Source organism: Toxorhynchites rutilus, chromosome 1 (assembly GCF_029784135.1).
Source record: "Toxorhynchites rutilus septentrionalis strain SRP chromosome 1, ASM2978413v1, whole genome shotgun sequence".
Taxonomy (NCBI): domain Eukaryota; kingdom Metazoa; phylum Arthropoda; class Insecta; order Diptera; family Culicidae; genus Toxorhynchites; species Toxorhynchites rutilus.
In genome coordinates, this window is record NC_073744.1 from 62,638,752 (window position 1) to 62,662,153 (window position 23,402).

The 23,402-nt window shown below is 37.8% G+C and overlaps 1 protein-coding gene across 2 annotated transcripts in view; it reads right to left on the minus strand.

Annotated features, from left to right (window-relative positions):
• LOC129762011 (sodium-coupled monocarboxylate transporter 1) overlaps positions 1–23,402 on the minus strand; it is a 79,565-nt gene that overhangs the window by 49,178 nt on the left and 6,985 nt on the right. The window contains exon 1 of one of the 2 annotated variants that reach the window (XM_055759949.1): positions 83–598. The exons of the other annotated variant lie outside the window; for it this stretch is intronic. The gene's annotated coding sequence lies outside the window, so the exon portion shown is untranslated. Of the gene's footprint in view, positions 1–82; positions 599–23,402 lie in introns of those variants that run through there. 2 annotated transcript variants of the gene reach the window in all.

Here is a 23,402-nt window from a genome sequence, read left to right on the forward strand (position 1 = left end):
GTCATCAATTTGATGGATTTCATTCCATGATATATAATCATTTCTGTTCATTTACATTGATATGTCTTCAAGGAATACTTACTTCGCAAACACTAACTAAACTATCAGAAGTTCAAACAAATCCACCTTATATTTTTACACCGTCGATTATCACGATAACACAAAAACTACAATAACTATCAGTATAACTATCCAAACACCCTAACGACCTTTCCAAGTAACGCACTCTTATTCGCCACCACCGAGGTCGGATAATTTTGAATTGCCAATCTCGAGGGTATTCATTATTTATATAGCCCCCCAGAGCCTTGCCTCTTTTATCAGCGAAACCTGCTTTCCAGTGCAGCGAGTGCGCGGGGCATCTGTGTGGCACAAACACTCCAGCAGGCGATGGATGGGTCACTCGTTGTCCGGTCAGATTATTCACACATCCGAACCGTTGCCATCTCATGGGTTACTGTTGCAGCGGTTCATCTGATAAGAGGGTGGATTGCGCCCACTAAGTGGTGTCACGCGGTAGCAGGGTGGGGGGGTACTCAGTGCATTCGGCCCGTCGGCTAGAACATTATAACAGATTATTATTCGTGTGCTTAAACGAAAGCTTCCCGTGAACACTTGCTCTAATGACTTGGAAATAGAATGCAAATAATCCATTATTCACGCTACCACTACAACCAATAGTTTTGTTATTCTCAAGTGGTTCCATGTTTACGTGTTGAAACAAGTGTCCGGTTGATGTCGGAGAAGCATTGCCGCACGTGAATCTGTTTTTGTTTTCTTTTAAACTAAAAGCAGTGAAACAATAACACACGTATGGCACATATGCCCTCAGCAGAGATGCCAGATGTGCGGAGATAATCGTTGATCCACCGGTTTGTTTGTCTAACGAAGATATGGATCCGTAAGCAGATGTTAAGAAAATTAGTATGATATCTACGGATGTATACGGATTGTTTTGTAGATGTCGCTCCCTTCAGAATAAATGACAGATACCATATCGCCATATCGTCATTAATTTACATTGTTATTGTCACCTATAACACAAGCACTTGCAGTTTTCATTGCGTCTCATAATAAATTTGATGCTTGCACACCTGTATGCCAAAGCATTTTCGATTGTTCAAAGCTTGTATTCGTATTTTAAGTCATTCTATAAAAGTGTAATTCAGTCCCACTTTATTAAAACTTACATTATTATTATGATATTTACACGTAGTTTGTTAAAAAAAAACTTTTTACCCAAAGTGTTGCAAAAATGAAACCCCCTTAAGAAGCAATGTCATATATATGGAAAATATGGCATCTCTGGTCCTCAGTGTGAATCAAACTATTTTGTTTTTCATTCTCGCACCGGCATCCGCACTAAACAGAAAAAATCACCGACGCTAGACAGATATTGCAAAAAACAAGCATACAGCACATATTATTAACCACTTTTGATTATGCTCCCAGCGAATGAGTCACCACACCCCCCATAAACACGTCAATATTCACGTGATTCAAATAACAGGTCGAGTATCAAAACAACTCCATAACGCCACACGGAAGACGGCATCCGAAAGAACGCTGGACCACTATCATCAAACTTGTTTAGAGAGTCAGCATTACGGATAGCTGTGTGCGTTTTGAAACGGTTGCTCTCCGTCCTTCTACCACATGGTGACTTTCGTAGACTGTCTCGTTGCTGTAAATACCCAGCTGGGGTCCGAGTTGACGTCATTCTTGTAATTTTTCCTTCATACCTCATAGAAACAATAGTGAGCCGTTATCTCAGCCTGTGTCAGGCTTCGCCAACTGTTTCAGGCGAACGGCGATAATGGTGAGGCTCGAAAACCGTTTCACTTCATCCAGGCATTTCTGTTCTTTGAAATTCCTGTTTTAATTTTTCTATTTTAGAACTACCTGCTTCCTTTTGAGGCGGTTTTATATTATCCGACTCGACTCGGTGCAAGTTCAACAGAAAATTTTCTTCAGGGATTCTATGATGACTTTGTCTTATCGAACCCGTTATATGTACATTAGGGTGGCAGCGAAAATGGTCATGTAAAATTTCAAAAACCGACCATGTACATTTTGTTTATTGGCCCAAAAAAATTACCTGTGCAGAGTTTCAACTCAATCGGACATGATTTAGGGGTGCAAAGCGCTCAAAGTTTTGATTTTTTAATCCTCGAAAACCTTCCAGGGGGAAAGTAAAGGAAGTTTGGAAAATCGAAAAAAAATGTCGATGCCAAATGACTTAAAAATGCATGAAACGTCGAAATCTGGTGCCATCTCGAAAAAACAGGAAGTGGGTTATATCTATGGAATAACCGCAAGGGTGACGTAAGACTATCGTTGATTTAGAGATCATTTGTTTGAAGTTGAATCTGAATTCATTCTGAATGAATGAATATTTGGGGGACTTCGAAAACGAGAGCGTTACGTTGGAGACACAAGGTTTTATGCATCCAATATTGGATACGGAAATATCCTACTGATGGGGAAGAATAATCTTCAGAAGCTATCCTGTTAATTGCGATTGATTGAAAAATCACAAAACCAAATGTATTTGGTCACAGTGTTACATGGATAGAAAACATTTAAATAAACTTTTTCACATGAATGTAATTTTAAATTCCCAGAGGAACTGGCAGATTATTTTCAGTAACGATTAGATATTTCCACATTTTCCTCGATACTGGAAGCCCACCAGTGGTTTATGCTAACTCGATAACCATCTGTTAATAGCACTTGATTGAAAGATATTTGGTCACAGTGTTACATGGATAGAAAACATTCAAATAAACTCTTTCACATGAATGTATTTTTAAATACCCAGAGGAACTGGCAGATTATTTTCCGGATCTTTCTCGATGCTGAATGGCATCCAAACGGAAAGAATTCCGTGCGTGTATGTGTGTGTGTAGCGGCTACTTCGATGGTCACCTTCTCTTCTCCTGAAGGATCGGCTTCTCTGTGCTCCCTCACAGTTTCAAACAAACTGCTTGCGTTTCAGGGCAGATCTCGATCCTTCGTCGTCCAGCACCCTCAGCAACGATGTTGTCTTGTCGATGTCCTCACGAAAAATGAATGCATCTCACCACCAGAATATCGCTTAGATATGCTTTTTGTGCGTGATTGAATCGAGAGAAGGCGTGGTTTACGATGGCAATTTGGAAGGCAAACTAGAGGGGAATGAACTCTCTGAGCTCGGAACTTTCGGCGACTGAGCAATAATCGATTGTGGGCGCATACAATATTGGATACGGAAATATCCTACTGATGGGGTAGAATAATCTTCAAAAGCTATCCTGTTAATTGCGATTGCTTGAAAAAGCACAAAACCAAATGTATTTGGTCACAGTGTTACATGGATAAAAAACATTAAAATAAACTCTTTCACATGAATGTAATTTTAAATTCCCAGAGGAACTGGCAGATTATTTTCAGTAACGATTAGATATTTCCACATTTTCCTCAATACTGGAAGCCCACCAGTGGTTAATGCTAACTCGATAACCATCTGTTAATAGCACTTGATTGAAACATATTTGGTCACAGTGTTACATGGATAGAAAACATTCAAATAAACTCTTTCACATGAATGTATTTTTAAATTCCCAGAGGAACTGGCAGATTATTTTCCGGATCTTTCTCGATGCTGAATGACATCCAAAGGAAAGAATTCCACGCGTGTATGTGTGTGTGTAGCGGCTGCTTCGAGATCTTCCCGGGGAACCGTTTGTGGCATCACTCTCCTCCTGATGGATTCCCTTCTGGCCTAAGGTGCACAAACAGGCTCTTGGTGACACCGTTCATCCGCGCTTTCATGATAAACGAAGAGCTTCACCACAACAGCGACAACATGCTCCAATCGCTGTTCAATTTGAACTGAGTGGATTTCCGAGCGGCGCTCGCTTATATACCGATTGGTTATTTCAATAGCCTGTTTTGAAAGCAATTTTAAGACTATTGAAACAAGTTTTTGGATCAGAAAGTAACAAGTATAGAACGCGTAGACATTTTATCTTTCGAATGAAGTGTTTATCATACCATTTCGTTCAGTTGTTTAAGAGCTATTAACGCTCAAAATCTCGGTCTCCGGCGTAACGCTTTCGTTTTCGAAACTTTGATTTTACACACCGGTATAGAAATGAAAGACGTAGTCCTACGTCAAAAAAATTTGGCCGAAAACCGACCTTTTGGGACTTAGTCTAAGAGGCAACGAAGGTATGAATAAAAAATAATTATTAAATTTAAAGAACCGACCACGTACATTTTGTTTATTGGCTCAAAAAATGATCTGCGCAAAATTTCAGCTCAATCGGACATGATTTAGGGGTGCCTCAAAGTTCTCAAAGTTTTGATTGTTTGATCCTCGAAAATCTTCAAATTGAATAGTATTTTTAGAAGAAATTTGATGGAATAGGCACCTTAGTGTAACTGTAGGATATGTAGAAAAATAATAAAATCATAACCATATTATTATAATGTTTATACTATACTTTTTATTTATACGGATACGGTACGGATGGTTTGTACTGTAATTTTTCACGAAACTCATATAATATGACTTTGGCATGTGTTATTGTTGTCAATTCGTCTTCAGATTAAATAAAATATTGCTAGATCATGGCAAAGTTGTCTACAAACTAAGTTTGATCTCCATTTTTTAATTTATCCGCAAGTTGGACTCCGCAAGGAACTCAGAAACGTCGTGTTGGGCGACGAACGCGTTAAAACACTTGCAGTGACTCAAACTCCAGTTCGTGTACCACCATACAGATGATCTCTTTTCACTATTTTTGAAGGTCAAAAACAAACTTTCGAAGCATTTTATTTAGATGAGGTCATAGTGTCACTTCAGAGTAAAAAGGTATGTCATCTATTTCTGAAAAACTATTTTTATTTCTTAGAAGATGACTGTAGATTAGCGAATGTATGAAAATTCACTCATGCTCATATTCGTACGGTAGTTGTAATTTCGATTCGATTTCGAAGGTGTTGAACAATTTCATGATTCCATCTTTAGTAGGGTAATCCATGTTCATTGCAACTTCCTTTAGCTGCCTTTAGCAGTTATCTACGTCATCAAACAGTTCCCAAAATCTTTATTGTTAGGAAAAAAAATGGTTTCGAACTTTCCTAAGTGAATTGCTGCAATAGTTTTTCAATGGCAGTGATGTCGGGAGATTATGGTAGAGCAACCATACTCAGCCATACGAAAAGCCAAGAAAACATTTTGTAATTCTTTTGACGTAGGACCACGTAAGTATTTCAGTAATCGTGTTAAATAGAAAAAAACGGGGCACATTTTCATGAAATAGAAATGGCAAACTCAGCGTTCGTTCTACGGACAATGTGAACAGAGAAAATGTTGCAATTCAAGCCCCACCCGTTTTCAATTTATTGAGTATACACAATTTATTAAGTAAGCATTCATAGCATTCACGATTCATCAGTCATCCAGCTAGAGAAGGTAGCAAGGTTTTCCAAATGACCTTTCTCAAGGCCGAGAGTTTAGTTTAGTTTCCCAAGTGGTGCAATTTTTCGTCGATTTTCGTGCCGTCTGGTGGAAAGTGATTCTGCATTTTTCACCGCATCTATTTTTCTGCATCTGTACTGGGGTTTAAGTTAAAATTTTGAAAACGAAAGCGTTACGTTTGGAATGCAAGGATTTAAGCGCCAATGCCAATGTGGTATGACAATCACTTTCGTAAGATAAAAGGTGTATGAGTGGTGATTGTTAGTTATTCACTCGAAAACTTTTTTCCATAGCTCAAAAACTGCTTTGAAAACAAGATGTTGATATCACTAAAATTTATAATTTTTTTGTTTTTCTCTTTTATAGTGACTTTCAACACATTTCGGCTGGTTCGTCACTTTTACTTCCATTTTTGGAAGAATGTCGGGAGTGAGAATTGAGCTCGTGATCTCTGCGTGAGAGGTATGGATGTTACCACAACGCCAGATCGCCTCCACATTTATAAATATTGGTGAAACCACAAACATCTTTAAAAATGCTTGAAAGTCCATTCAAGTGAAAATTCTTCACTATAAATACTTCACTCAGTTTCTATTTTGCTTCCGTGTTGAATGGACGTGCAAAATTTTTCGATTCATAAGGCGGCGGTGACACTGGATACGGAAAAGTGGTCGTATGGATTGTATGCAATAGTGAATGTAAACAACCACATTGAGTTGTATGGGTGTGGTAATACTGCTTCCCCCTTGCTTCGTTCGTATTCACCAGCTTCTACAAAAAAAAAAATGTTTGTTTCTCTTCGTCAGTTATCGTACATTCAAATTTTCGTGCGTACTCCGAGCCAACGTCACCTTAGCCTAATACATCCTAAGATTATGCGCGAAGCAAATATAATGCAGAGCTTGCACTAACGAACAGAAGTAAAGCAGAAAAGAAATATAGAATAGGACTTCGAATCGGTTTTAATTCCGTTATGTGGAGATTGGTTGTGTATGATTGAATCACATGTACGTATTGTTGATTTTATGCGTTATCAAATAGATAACGCTGGGGGGGGGAGAACAAGTATGTAATCGCCTCGGGCCGCACCGTGTCTAACACGAGAATAATATTCGTTATTTCAATAACCTGTCTTTTAATTTTGAACTAGTCTCGTGAAAACTAAAATGGTTCATGAATCGCCCATTTTCTACTACAAAACCACGCAAACCCATCGGTCCTCTTCAGGGCCACCAAAAGTTTCGACCAAAGAGTTATTTTAAATATTTTGATGTATTCTAAAATAATATCCGAAGTAATTAACAGCGAATATGTTTATATATTTTTTTGCTGGAAGAGCGCATCTGTGATTTTAAGAATGTGTTAGGATGAATGGTATAATGATAGTGATGTTTCGAATAATAGAGACATTCCCAAATTCTCAGAATTTCTTAATTCATTTGCCTCTAGCACTAAAACAGGAAAAAAATTGAAAATCTAAACTAAACGCTCATCCTTGAGAAAGGCCATTTGAGTAGACTTTTTGCCACCTGTTCGTTAACAGGATGACTGGGACTTATTGTTGACTTTTTCCGTTCGATCAATTATTTTCGCATTGTTTCCGGGTTAAAGGTGGCGTCAAAGTTCAGTGCCTTTTAAACCTGATTTGAAGAAGGTATTTGCGTTCTTCGGGGGAAAGCTGAAGGTGAAAATTTATTTTACAGCGGTTGCTGTCGACGCCGACACCCCACCACACACCGACACACGATTTGATTCGAATTTTCTGTTGCCGTTCTGAATGTTCTTTGGGACGTTGTTTTTGGGAGCGTTAGAAAGGTAATTTAGCTAAGAAATACTGAAAAACTACTTGGATATTCAGTAAGTTCAGTATGTCAGTGTAGTGCAATCTACAGTACATTTAATTCTGAAAGTTAATTTAAAAATTAAAATGGTGTTTTCTTGCTTCACGAAACGTTAGCACCCTTCACTCAGTGAAAGCTTCCATTCATCGGCCTTTGTCAGCGTTACCAAATATATGAACCAAAGTGTCTTATTCTTAAATTAAATCTTGGCCACCAAACTTTTTTTTTACCCGAAACACCATGACTAAAACGTGTTTTCAGCCCCTATGAAAAAACTAGAAGTGGGTTATATTCGTGATATAAACGCAAGGTAAACGTAGGACTACCACTGGCTATGTAATCATTTGTTTGAAATTAATCTGAATCAATTCTCAATGAATGAATAAATACATATTTTTGAAGATTTTTGAAAGCTCTCCTTGCTGGTGTGTGAGTGGATGAATATCAGTATGAAATTGCTATTAACATAAAATTCAACTATTTCGAACTTGTTGGTAGTCCAGAAAGGAACCGTTGGGTTTGCATGGATTTTCAAAAGCAACTGATGAAATTTGATACATAATTCTATTTTGTTCCTGTGAGAATAATCACGAGAGTTTTCATGACCACACCACGCGAAGCAGAATAGAAACATCACGATTGCATCACGGAAACCGAATGCGCAAATCTTCCTTTGCTCGAGCGCATTTACAAGCGAACATGATCATTTCATGCAAAAGCAAAACAAAAATTGAATGGGTTGCCGAACTGGCATCCGCTTATATACAGTTTTGTGTTATTTCAATAGCCTGTTTTCAAAACAATTTCTAAGTTATTGAAACAAGTTTCCGGGTCAATTATTAACAATCATATATTTCTCGGACATTTTGTCTTTCGAATAAAGTGATCATCATACCACTCCGTTCAGCCGACAAAGAGCTATTAACGTTCAAAACCTTGCACTCCAAGCGTCACGCTCTCGTTTTCGAAACTTTGAACTTACACCCCGGTACAGAAATAAAAGACATAGTCCTACATCAAAAAGGTTCAGTACCACAACTGTAAGATTTGTAAGGTTTGTGTGCTTTATGCTGCGGGTCATTATATTGGTATAACAATCCCATTTTGTTGACACTTTGCTTCAAATTTTCCTTCAAAATGTTCAAGTAAACATTCTGATCCATTACTCTAAAACCGAGCGTAATGCTTCCGCTTTGGTCGTGCCGGAATAACATAACACCGCCTTTAACTGAAATATCCGAATGTTTGAAATCTCGTGGTAATGTAACGGATGTTTTTTGTGCTGTTTTGATTTTCAGATATACCACCCTATATGTTCGAAAAAGTACCTCAATTTCGGACTTCACGTATGGATCACCTAGAACCTGGTCGTGATCAACATTTAAGGTAAACCGAGCCACGTTGAAACGGTTTTTTCGAAGTTCAACTTTAGTTATCTTAGAAAATCACAAAATCACTAAATTTAAATCCATTTGCAACATATAACAGGTATGACGGATGACTTTTGATAGAAAAAATCAAATTCACACAAGATGTTCCAGAAAATGTGTTTGATATACATGTACACGTCAGATGTGGGTCTGATTCACGCAAAATGCACACTATATACTAGGAATTAATATCCAAAAAAATATATCATGAATACCCTTTCTATGCTCGAGTTATTCTGGGGTCAACGATGATAACAATATTACCAGTAGCGATGAGCAATTGATCGAGATCCACCGCTTTCAAGAAAGATTAACCAGGACAGGATGTCGGAGTAGAGCCACTCAAAATGACCCCAATGAGCTTTATGGGATCATTCAAATATTCAAACATTACGTAACGTACTCAGGAGGGTAGGAGAGGATGCCTTGTGGAATCTGGTTTAAAAACAGATCCGAATAAGCTTAAGTTTTTTCGCAATTCACCACTTGTTACGTACATAAGTAGGGAAGAGGGAGCAGAAAATAGTGGAAAATTTTCGTTACGTAATATTTCAATGACCCTAGTTGTAAAATTACCAAATTCGAAATATGTTTCATGTCTGTGTATTTAAAAATAATGTACAACATACTGAGGAATGAAATTAAAATGTTCATTTATACAGAAATCAGCGGCAAATAATTCTCAGCACCATTAATTAGTTCAAACATTAAAACCTGCGGCAAAGTGTAAAAAATAGTCGATTCTCACTGCTGTTTCAACTTACATCAGGATTGAGCGCTATACGGAAAAAAAGAAGTGTTTCCGGACCAATTGAGTCAGCACGCAAAAAATCTTGTTTTGATTTCACGAGCGACGAATAGTAAACAAAAGGCGCGGAATTCGTAATGGCATTTCAATAGTCTGGTTATGAATGTTATAAGGTGGGTTAAAAGATATTATTTACTGAAAACATATATCACGTCAATCCATCGTGAATCCTAGTAAAAGTTATGGCTTACGTTTCAATTTACCCCGTGCTTGCAACCTTTTTATTATTTCGGATATTGCTTTAGATTGCAATCGAACTGATGCATGGGATTTCATTGAAATAACTCTTCAATGAAAGGTTCGGTATTGACTGACTGGAGAATCACACAAGGATGGGGCTTGCGACGCAATGTTTCGCTTCTCCTCAGGCTTCCATTGTATCGAGCAAAATCGTTGTATATCCCAGCAGCATTAGGAAAGAAAAGGAAAGGAGGCAAGCTAGCTTGTGCGTGTGTTGATTTCGTTGTTTTATTTTTCATATTCCCCTTGTATAGAAAGAAATGCACGATGGATAGCCACGATTGTTTCCATTGATGTATTTAAATTGTATTTCGTTGCTGCTCCATCCGCTCCTTTTTGCCGATACAATTTGAGGAGTACAAATTGGACTAATCCAAACGATGGATTTAGCGCGTTCAGATAAGGCTTGACATTTAACAATTATTCAATTGTTTGTCTTAACAAAATAATTTTATTCATTGTGATAGATGCTTAGAAATATTTCTAATCAATTGATGTAATCATCTTCACGATCTATTAAAAGTGCTTGAGTTTTCCTACATGTTCAGTGTTTAGATTTTCATTTTACCCCCCATATATTCCTATTACACGTAGTCCTACGTCAATGTACACATAAACCACACCTTTCTTCTAATCAAAACAGAGACAACTTAATCAGTTCATCTGTCAATAGCGTACCTCAAGGCCTCATCTCAAATATCAGACCAAAATATCGAAAACTCAAAATTACAAATCACTGTAAGATAACAAGCTCATTCAATGCAATACGGCACCAGACACAAATAACGTAACGTTAAACATACGAATTTTTGACCCCCCTCTCCCCTTACTTAACGCATGCCGTATACCTAACTCAGCAAGTAACGCGACCTTGACACCCCTCTCGCGTTCACGCGTTACGCAATTTGTGCATGATGCCCAAATCTAATCTAACTTGTCCGGATTTTCTCAGTTTTGTGTGATGCATTCATTGACGTCTCTCTTAAACGATACAATCAAAGAGAAAGCACTGTTTGACGAAAGTAAAGATATACTCTTCTTATCAACTCAATTCAACAGATTCGTACCCGTCATTTCAGAAATCATCTGATACTTCTTTCCGGTTTTCTAACCGGCACGTTTCAATTTACTGTTTATATTTGTTGACTCTTGACGGCGCCAGTGGTTGTGTGGTTAGCGTAACAGCCTCACAATCCGATCGGCCTGGGTTCAATCCCAGATGGCGTCGTTGGAATTTTCTGAGGCGAAAAATCTCTGGTTACGTCTTCCTTCGGAGGGGAAGTAAAAGAAGTTGGCCCGGCTCATGAGTTGTTGAGTCTGATAGGTAGGAACAGGTGGAGTCGCCTCCCTGATGTCGGTGATTGGCACTGAAGTGGCGGAAATAGGCCGACGAAAAATAAGCGAAGATAAAAAAAAAAAAAAAAATTTGTTGACTCTTGATAGTGACACTCTCGTGTCAATTAGCAATCGCGTGTGCCCATACTGTTGCATTTCTTCATGCGATCATATGGAACTCTGTTCATTTTACTCAGTCATGAGTTCCTTCCGACAAGCTTCGTCATTATACTTTCGGAGGTATCGGTTTTTTATCGTTGCAATCCACTCGTTGTTAGCAGAATTGCTGTCTTGTAAACTTTATCAATTATTGATGCGAATAGAATATGATATGTATCGATTTTCATCGGCATCGATAAATACGGTAGCTGTCGATGAGTAATGCTTCTGATGGAATATTCCCGCCTAAAGTCAGTTCTAATAAATCGTCAATTGTACGATTTGTTGGATTCCGAACGAATGAATATGCATTTAACAGTTGCTATTCTCCATGGCAATAATTATGGTTGACTACACTGCCGTTGTACGCATGGTTGTCCCATGTTCCTAAATCAGCAACTGAGAAAAACGCAATCAAAATTTTCTAGCATATTTGTCTACCAGGAGCTTTAACCATTTCAGTTTAGCAATACACTGGGTTTTCTATAAGCAGTAAACTAATGTCTAATGAAAGGTGAAAAGTTCCCCTCATTAGAATCAATCAAGCTTAATTACGGGTTTAAAAATTTATGGTGGGACAGTTATGCCTAGAATATCAACATGGGACGATTAAACTTGAAGTTTTTTTTTCTGAAATACTGGGAACAAACAATATGTTTTTTTGTGTTTTTTTCCGAAAGATTATGCATAAAACATCGTTTTATGAAGAAGTGAGTGATCTGCAACACCATAACAGAAAATAAATCTCATTGTTATCTTGTTGGCATTCGCCGACAAGGTGTACACTAGGGTGCCAATGAAAATGGTCATCTCGAATTTCAAAAAGTTACCCCATTAAAAATGTTCACCACCTCGAAAAAACACCCTATGCCAAATATCAGCTCAATCGGACTTGAGAGTGGCACAAAGCGATCAAAGTTTGTGTTTTTTGAAAATAGAAAAATCACCTAAGATGGGGGGGACTGAGTAAAGGAAATTGGGGTTTTCGAAAAAAAAAATTGATGTCAAATGTCGTAAAAATGCATGAAACGTCGAATTCTACTGTCATTCCGAAACTTTTTTTTTTGTCAAAAATCGCCACTCGCCAGACTTTTTTTTGGAATATGAGACGGAACATATGGTTTATCGAACTCCAATCACAACGACGGAGAGTTATCTTCAGGAAACCTAATTGTAACCTAAAATTATTCCTGTGAAACCTGACGAGAAAATTCATCCAAGAAAACTAGAAGTGGTATAACCGCAAGGTAGACGTAGAACTACCACATGCTATATAATCATTTCTTTGAAATTGCATCTGAATCAATTCTCAATGAATGAATGAATAATTATTTCTAAATATTGCTGTAAGTTTTCCTTGTTAGTGTGTGCGTATGAAATTGTTATTAACCTAAAATTCAACTATTTCGAACCTGTTGGTGGTCTAGAAAAGAACCGTTGGGTTTGCGTGTTTTTGCAAAAGCCACTGATGAATACATAGTTCTATGTTGTTCTCGTGAGAATAATACACGAAAGTTTTCATGACAACTCCACGCAGAAGCAGAATAGCTGATGCTCTCGGATACGATTGCATCACGGTAATCAAAAAAAAACTTCCTTTTTCGAATGCAGCCTGCATGTATTCGCGATGACAGATCTCTAGGTTCCTTGATTTTGCATCCGTGTTCGGGAATACATTCCGATCACCACAAAAACAATCATCATCAATTAGACGCGAATGACCCGTTGGGTTAAAGCGTCTATAATAGTCAAAACAGTTCATACGAAGAAAGACCACACTTCTCCAGGATGGCCCCGCTTTGACCATAAATGGCATTGGAAACCGGACTGGTCGGAATCCGATGCCAAACAACGAATTCGTAGGCTTCAAGAAAAAGCAGCCGACAAAGCAAAACTCAACAGGAAGCGAAGAAAGCAAACTGCACGCAACAACAGCCAGCACATTCGCAACAATGCGAATAACAAAAATCAACACAGACGTGCCGATAAATCGGATAAGAAACTGCTGGCCTCAGCAAAAGTGCAGTTTGCTGGCCCACCATCAAATATCGACCATCCAATTGCTGGCCTCTCGGTCCCGAAATACATCAATTTCAGGAAGGGCGAAACAATCAACCCGTACCGAGCAGAAAATCAGCCACATTACAACAGCTCCCAATCAACGTCAAACGCAAATTCCACTCCGCTAACACTTGTGGAATCGAATTCAGAACCTGGAGAAGGCTCTCCTCTTCTGGACCCAATGCGACCTCCTATAATAAGAATTACGGAGCAATCTGCTGCCGGCGACAGACGCTTTTTGAAGGCACGCCTACGGGACTCGAAAATAATGGACACAGTGAGGACGTATCTTTCCTTCCTCCACGACCAAACAACGGCTGTTTGTATTCGTGGAATTACAAGAACTAGTGCATCAGTAATGCTCGAAGATGAAGGTCTACCAACAGACACAAACCTTTTGCGTGAAATTTTCCTGGAAGTACACGAAGAGCTGGGAGTTTCACGCATTGACGCCTTGGCAGACCTCACATCACACCGAGCATTTCTGTCCAGTGAACGCACGCAACGGCTGCAACATGCTAGGGAAGCAGCTACAAAGTTCTACAGTCCGCTAAATTTTCAACGACGCTGACGCGCCCCTTAGAGGGAAATAGTAGTCCAAAAAATCAAAACAGTAAAGTAAGTAGAATTAGTCTTCCAAAAACTTCTCCGCCTTCTCAACAGAATGCGACTGAAATTTCGATATACTGTCAAAACTTCAATCGCATGAAAAGCCCAGCAAAAATGAAGGAAATTCATCAAAATCTTTTACCCGCTTCTTTCAATGTAATTCATGCAACTGAAACTAGCTGAACGAAAGCGTAAGAAGCGAAGAAGTTTTTGGAAATAATTTTAATTCCGGCACGACCGCAACTTATCGTTATCTCAGAAGAAGTCTGGAGGAGGGGTTCTCATTGCCATTAATGCAAATTTCACTTCTGAGGAACTTATAACCGAAAAACATAAAGAATTTGAGCATGTATGGGCAAAATTATCTATAGCTGGCGAAGTACACATATTTGCTTCTGTGTATTACCCACCCGAACATGCAAATAAAAAATCTTATGAATTATTTTTTCAGACGGCAAATCGAATTGCAGAAACACTAGAACCAGAAGTGAAATTGCATATCTATGGCGACTTCAATCAAAATAAAGTAGACTTCATTCCCGATAATAATAATGGATGCATTCTACTTCCAGTCGTTGGGGAAAATGAAACCCTACAATATATATTTGACGAAATTGCACATCTCGGTCTTAACCAAATAAATGATGTAAAAAAGTCACAGGAGGGTTGTGTCCAAGACACGACCGCATAGCTGACGTAGGATTCCGTTAGGCTATCTGCTGCATGCTGATTTTTGATATGTTTGAAGAATTACATTGTTAAACTCTTCGATAATGATTTGGGTCCGTTTTATCTGGTTGTAAGGTATTGTTTGTTCACTCCACCAGTGTCCATAACCGAGTGATAATGCTAGAAAGATGGTAATTATTCATTAGATGGTGCGTATCACGAACTAATGCTGCCCTCTGTGGTCCTGGACGAGATGGCTCCTATGTTATGTATAGATGGAATTAAGAAAAAAAAGCTCATCAATGTAATATAAGATAATAATCATTATCGAACACAAGTTTTCTCACCAGAAATGAAGTGTTACTTTAGTATAGAGAGAATATATTTGAAATGGAAAAGGTAATTTCATTTATATTTTTTTTTTATTTTATGAGTGTTTATACAACCCATTTTCTTTTCGCTTTAAACCCAACGGAACACGATGCTATTTGCCTCAATACAAATTTCAATTAGGCTAACAGCACCCAATACGATATGTAGAGCATATGTGAAATCACTTTTTCGAATATTCCTTCATTTTTCCAATTTTGCTCGTCGCATGAACATTCCTTGGGAGAAAAAAAATCGTTTCATATTTCAAGTCATTTTAACACAATAGCTACCATATACAATTTTACTCTTACAGTTGTGCTAAAAATTTTACAATACATGATCGGTCATTGATATGAAATTTCACGAAGCAACCAACATAAAAATTCCAAATTTAAATTTTATTTAATTCTGTCAAGCATAAGTTCTATTCAGTTCATTGAAACATCATTCTTCAATCAACCCATCGAAAGATTCTTATTGGAACGAAAATAACAAAATAAAAACACTCGTTCATCGCTCCCAACTTATTCGCCAGCACGTATGCAATCAGAATGCCCACACTAGTTACAATGAGCACTATCCATTTGTGCGCGTCGTTAGTTAAACTATCGGCCACGAGGGTATTTACATGCTGATTACCCTCAGACACCTTGCATTTGAAATCTCTGTTAGGGAATACATGTCAGTGGGAAAAAAAGCTCCCCCTACTTTCATGTATCTGCAATGTCGATTTTTCCCAGGCAGCTTGGTTTTGATGTCTCTGTTAGGGACTCGCCGCATGTGTCGTAGATTTCGACCAATCAGAAGTAGGTATTTCCGTTAAGATAAGGGTTGAGATTTTTAAATTGTTGGATAGTTAGTTTCATGACATATACTATTTTCTTCAACGTAAAAAATTGTTATGGAGTGCCGAAATTGATTGACGCAAAAATCTCATTAATCCATCATGAAATGACTGAGCAATAAGCATTTGAAATTGGACAATTTTCACGGTGTGCTCGATTTTCGATTTTCAATTTGTACCCCAATATGTTCCCGAAAGACGTAATCCTACGTCAAAAATTCCAAAAATATTAGGCTGTCCAAAAAGTCCTGCGGTATTTTTTTTGAATTTTCATTTGTTCATAAAATTAGTTACAATCATCTGTTTTAAGTCAAATATGCGCCGTTTTGTTCGTTGACTTGTTCCCAACGAGATGCCAACTTCATAATACCCCTGTTATAGAAGCTCGATTCCTTATTGGAAAAAAAAAACTCGGATAGCCTATTTTCACAGGCCTCTTTTGTGGCTAACTTCTGACTACCTAGCTCGTTCGCCATGGACAAAAACAGGTGGTAGTCACTTGGTGCAAGGTCCGGACCAAGACGGGTCTATGGTACTAGGTGAGGCGGTTTCGTCACTAAGTTGGTTAGGGGAGCGGTATATGAAAACAATACGGAAGAAAGCAGAAGGGGAATTATTTGCTTGTAGCGTGAAAGAGACAGACTGATCACTGCCTATGGGAAATTGGCATTGCAGATACATGAAAGTAGGGGGAGATTTTTTTGACGTGGGACTACGTCTAACCGGAATATATGGAGGGTAAAATGAAAACCTAAACACAGAACATGCAGGAAAAAATGAAAGATTTCGAATGCTTATAGCTCGAACATTTCGTACTGGATAGGAGAGATGTTTGCATCACTTGATAGGGAATATTTCTACGCATCTATCGCAACTAACAAAATGTTGTTTTTCATTAGATAAACAATTGAATAACTGTAAAATATTAGGCGTTATCTAAACGCCCTAACTGCATCGTTTTGATTGGCCCGATTTACGGTTTCCCTAACACAGCCATCAAAACCAAGCAGCCTTGGGGAAATCGGCATTGCAAATACATGAAAGAGCCTAGAGGCGAGTGAAACTGAAAAGTTTAAACCCTCTTAAAGCCAAAAAGAAGAAAAAGCACACTCGAAAGTAGGGGGAGCTTTTGTTCCCACCGAAATGTGTTCCCTAATAGAGATTTCTAAACCAAGGTGCCTGGAGAAATCGGTATTTCAAATTCATGCAAGTCGGAGTATTTTTGTTCCGACTGGAATGTGTTTCCCTAACACAGACTTCAAATCCATGAAGCGTGGGGAAATCGGCATTGCGAATTCATACAAATCGGGGGTAATTTTGTTCCGATTGAAATGTGTTTCCCTAACACAGACTTCAAAACCGAGGTTTCTGGGGAAATCGGCTCTGCAAATAAATGCAAACTGCGAGTACTTTTGTCCTCGCTTGCCTTTGTGCAGAGTGGAATATGTCTGTCCTAACATGATCTTCTAAACTTAGGAACCTGGGAAAATCGTGCAGCCACTAGAAGCGAATGAACTTCCCAGTTTCAAGCAAATTCGAGATTCGAGAAGTATGTACACTTTTGGGATGTAAACTTCAGAGGGAAATGTAAAATAAAATAATCGTTTGATAATTTTTTTTTGTCTTTATTGGAAAGATTTTCAGCCTTAGGCTGGTTCATCAAACTTTTGATAATTCTTCCGTACATAAATTTTGTTCTAGTCATCATACCAAACGTAAAAGGTCCGTCACAATCACAATAAATGAATTGACTTTACACGGTATTTGTTCATTTTTTTCACTCACAGAGCAAATATATTGAACTCAATTGAATTTGGAAACTGTTTCATTCAATCAAGAATTTAATCAATACAAACGAATGATTGCTCAGCTAAGGTAGTTCCACGTGAACCTTGCGGTTATATCATAGATATTACCCACTAATTTTTTCCCACCGACATGTATTCCCTAACAGAGATTTCAAATCCATGGTGTCTGGGAGAAATCAGCATGTAAATACCCTCGATAGTTTAACTAACGACGCGCACAAATGGATAGTGCTCATTGTAACTAGCATGGGCATTGCTGATTGCATACGTGCTGGCGATTAAGTTGGGAGCGATGAACAAGTGTTTTTTCGTTTCAATAAGAATCTTTCGATTGAAGAATAATGTTTCAATGGACTGAATAGAACTTATGCTTGATAGAATATAAATAAAATTTAAATTTGTAACTTTTATGTTGGTTGCTTCGTAAAACTTTTAGCACAACTGTAAGTGTAAAATTATGTATGGTAGCTATTGTGTTAAAATGACTTGAAATATGAAACGATTTTTTTTTCTCCCAAGGAAAGTTCATGCGACGAGCAAAATTGGAAAAATGAAGGAATATTCGAAAAAGTGATTTCACATATGCTCTACATATCGTATTGGGTGCTGTTAGCCCAATTGAAATTCGCATTGAGGCATGTAGCATCGTGTTCCGTTGGGTTTAAAGCGAAAAGGAAATGGGTTGAATAAACACTCAGAAAATAAAAAAAAATAAATGAAATTACTTTTCCATTTCAAATATATTTTCTCTATACTAAAGTAACACTTCATTTCTGGTGAGAAAACTTGTGTTCGATAATGATTATTATCTTATATTGCTTTGATGAGCTTTTTTTTCTTTATTTCATCCATACATAACACAGGAGCCATCTCGTCCAGGACCACAGAGGGTGGCTTTGGTACCTGATACGCACCATCTAATGAATAATCACCATCCTTCTATCATTATCACTCGGTTATGGACACTGGTGGAGTGAACAAACAATACCTAACAACCAGACAAAACGAACCCAAATCATTATCGAAGAGTTTAACAATGTAATTCTTCAAACATATCCAAAATCAGCGTGCAGCAGATAGCCCAACGGAATCCTACGTCAACTATGCGGTCGTGTCTTGGACACAACCCTCCTGTGACTTTTTTTTTGCGTCAACGTGTGTGGCACCCATACATCGAGCTGCTTTGTGAATCCAAGCTTCTTCAAATGGTTAATAACGGTTTGATGACTTATCCCCAGCTCTTGGCCGATGCTACGGCTGCTACTATTCCGGTCTTTCTCGGCTAATTCAGCGATTTTGTCGCAATTTTCGACGACAGGCCTTCCGCATCTTCGACGACCTCTACACCAGAACGAAAACGTTGAAACCATCGTTGTGCGGTGGAAATGGAAACTGTATCGGGTCCATAAACTGCACAAATTTTATTGGCAGCTTGAGATGCATTTTTGCCTTTGTCATAGTAGTACTTTAAAATATGTCGGATTTTCTCTTTATTTTGCTCCATATTTGCGACACTATAACTCACGAACGACTTAACCAAACAAAACACTGTCAAGGACTATATTATAGCGCGCAAAAATACCTTTCCAACAAGCTATAGTATGACGCGATACAATGAATACAACTAGAACTACGCGCTTACAACGACACCTCGCGGAAATACCGCAGGACTTTTTTGACAGCCTAATATTATCTAGACCTATTCACTAACATCACCGACGACTTTTGTGTGAATGAGTCCATGACTCCTCTTTGGAAAAATGAAAAATTTCACACAGCAATTGAATACTCAATCTTTATACATAATAGACAATTGCCCATCGACTGGGAGTATGAAGAAGTACCGGAATATAACAAGACGAACTTTGAAGCAATGAAATGTAGCCTACAAGCCATAGAATGGCAAACTTTATTAAACAGCGAACGAGATGTCAACTTAACTGTACATATTCTTCACGAAATTCTGAATAATATTATATCAGAATTTGTGCCGAAGAAAAGAAGACGAAGAAATTCAACCAGCAAATATCCTATTTGGTTTAACGTTCAAATAAGAAATCTAAAGAATAAAAAACAAAAAGCACATAAAAAATACAAAATAGACAAAAGTCATCAAAATTTGCTTGAATATCAAAATATTTCCCAAGAATTAAATTTTGCAATTAAAAGTGCACACGAAGAGTACAATAGAAAGGTCGAAACTGAAGTCAAATCATGCCCGAAGAAATTCTTTAATTACGTAAAGTCTAAGCTCAAACGCAATAACTTCCCATCGCAGATGCATCTCGATGAGGATGTGAGGAATTCTTCGAACGAAATTTGTAATCTCTTTGCAAACTTCTTTCAGGAAGTATATACCACATTTTTGGAAAAAAATCGCGATCGGAACTACTTTTCATTTTTACCGGAATATCCAAATGACATATCGGGGAACTATTTTTCACAACAGGAAATATGCCATGCACTGAAAAAATTAGACGGAACAAAAGGACCAGGACCTGACGGAATAGCACCTATATTCCTAAAGAACCTGGCTGAGGAACTCACCCTTCCCTTACATTGCATTTTCAATATGCCACTACAAACTGGAATATTCCCAGAAGAATGGAAACAATCTTTTTTGGTACCTATCTTTAAATCGCTAAATCTGACGTACGTAATTATCGTGCAGTTGCCATTATCTCTTGCATTCCTAAACAATTCGAAGCAATAGTCAACGAAAAAGTATTCCAACAAGTAAAGAATAGAATTACGTGTATGCAACATGGCTTCTTCAAAGGTCGTTCAACTGCAACTAATCTGTTGGCTTTTGTGACTTTTATTTTGAATGCAATGGAAAATGGCAAACACGTAGAAGCTTTTTACACTGACTTCAGTAAAGCATTCGACCGCATCGACATTCCATTACTACTCTTCAAATTGCAGAAATTCATTCTTTTCATTCTGTACGTTAATGACATCTCCTTCGTTCTCAAGCGTATCAATGTACTTGTGTATGCTGACGACATGAAGCTTTTCGCGGAAATTGGAAATGAAAACGACATCGAAGCATTTCGAAACGAAATACATGTATTCCATACTTGGTGTGATAAAAATCTACTAACACTGAATGTGAAAAAGTGCAACTCTATAACATTTAGCAGAAAAAAACATGTACCAAATATTGTAATATGTCTTGGAAATCAAAATGTAGAAAAATGTGAAATAGTTAGAGATCTAGGCGTCGTCCTGGACTGTAAACTCGCATTCATAACTCTGTAATAAATAAGGCGAATAGTGTGTTAAGTTTTGTCAAACGCTTCTCACATAACTTCCAGGATCCATACACAATAAAGCTTCTATATATTACATATATAAGGCCTATTCTGGAATACTGTAACATCGTTTGGAACCCGTATATGGTCGTACACGAAGAACGCATTGAGTCAGTCCAGAAACAGTTTCTTCTATTTGCACTTCGTAAACTCAACTGAACCTCATTTCCACTTCCTTCATATGAAGCACGCTGCATGCTCATAAACATCCAAACACTAAAAGAACGCCGTGAATTTGCAATGCTTTCTTTTGTTAATGACCTAATTTCGCAACGAGTACAGTCAGCTGAATTACTAGAAAAACTAAATTTCTATGCACCTGGGCGTCAACTAAGAACACGAAATTTGTTTCTAATCAAAACATCCAGAACAAATTATGCAAATAACGCCCCTATCAATCGCATGATGCGTATATACAATCAGCACTGCGAAATAATTGACAAAACAATGAATAAAAAACAGCTAAAAAGAAACATGTACCGCAAAAATAATATTTAACCTAAGAAAACATTGTAACATTAGTGTATAAGTGTGTAGTCTACATTTGTTTGACGAAATGAATAAATAAATAAATCAAAAAAAAATCATCAAGAATCATCAACGTTCAAAACCTTGCACTCCAGCGTCACTCTCTCGTTTTCGAAACTTTGAACTAACACCCCGGTACAGAAATGAAAGACGCAGTCCTACGTCAAAAGATCGAACCGACCATATATTTCGATATCTATTGTGTGAACTTCCCATCGAACTCCGAACGCAATGGTGGAAAATTATTCTTGGGGAACCTGACAAAGTAACCTAGAAAATTCTTCTAAAATTATTCGAACCAGCAATGTTTCGTTCTTTATCGTGCCTGCTCTTTGTCGAACTGCAATCACGACGGCAGTAAACTATTAAAGAATTATAGAATTTAAAAATTGAATCCATGTGAATGGCGTTATTTGAAAAATTATAGGAGATCGTGTCCAGGACACGACTACATTGTTGACGTAGAACTACGCTGTCATTATGTTCAAGTCGCTTGTTAATAACGTCAGATATCATTTTAGAATGATGCGAAATTTTAGAAATAACTGTTTAGTAGAATGGTTTAGTCGCCCTGAACTGGTTTTTGTTGTAAAATTAGTTGACGATAATTGATTGTTGATTCATTCATGTCGCACTTTGTTTCATGTCAATGCATTGAAAATTTACCTCGAACGCTATTCTGGTGGCCTTTTGACATACATTCGGCTACAGACGATTATATACTTGTTGCACCAGCATCATTATTCCACATCTCATTAATACGCGAATCTTTCTTTGACACCGAATGAGAACAACAACAATGGCAATACTTGCAAGTATCGAATATCATGCTACATGTTATTCAGTGGAATCGCACCTCTAGACATCGTTCGCACAACGGAAACCAACCAGCACCAAACAAGCGTTCAACTAAGCATGCATACATAGCCATACATTGGTGGCTTGAAGCGACTACGAATATAAACACTTCTCATCATTTTGCGCTATTCTCAAAAGTAACACTTCTGATCATCTGGATGAATCCTCGGCCAAGTTCAACATCGTACTATAGACCGCTTAAATTTGTGTTCACGAAGGAAGACTGCTGAACATAAGCAAGAGTATGAAAGCAGGAAGTGAGAAATTCAAGAGGCGTCCAAATCAAGGATGGGTCTAGTTGTCGACAAGCCGAAACCGGGGTATGGTTCAAGCAATGACGGCAACACTGCACGAAAATTTTTCTCGGATCCACAAACCAGCTCGGAAATAACAGGGGTAAGTGTGGAGCTGATAACGAATTTCGCTACAATTCTTCGTATAATATCGTCGGGGCGAAAAATTGAAATGTCCAAATACCAGAAACTATTGTCGGATACATGAGATCTCTACATAAGCCTGTATGGATGGTATTTTATGGCTGTAACTGTAATTGGTACACAGTTCAGATATTATGGAAGCATTTGATCTGCCTATTGGCCAGTTATCGGAAGAGGCTTTAGAAGCTACACACAGGCTGATCAGGGAGAACAGGTTCAAGCATACAAGGAAAGCATCAAGAATTCACAGTAATAAGGACTTGATGAACTATATGCTGCTTTCTTCTGACCCTTCCATAGCAGAGAAGAGAAGAACTATAGCGAATAATCATCACACGGATGTCAATGATATTTCTTCTTTTTTTTTTGCTGGTACAGTTGAATTTGATTCTGTTTGTCTTTTTAATGAAACTGAATTATTTACAAAATAATCGAAATATGTAAGAAAAGAAATAAGACATAAGCTTTCTCATCACATTAATTGAAAGAGGTGTACTTATTCATAAACTAACAAATATTACAAAATAGAGAAAAAAAATTACCTTTAAGGAAAATTCCAAAATAATAAATAAATAATAAATAGTGTAGAGTTTCTCCTGCTATACAATACATGTATGGAATG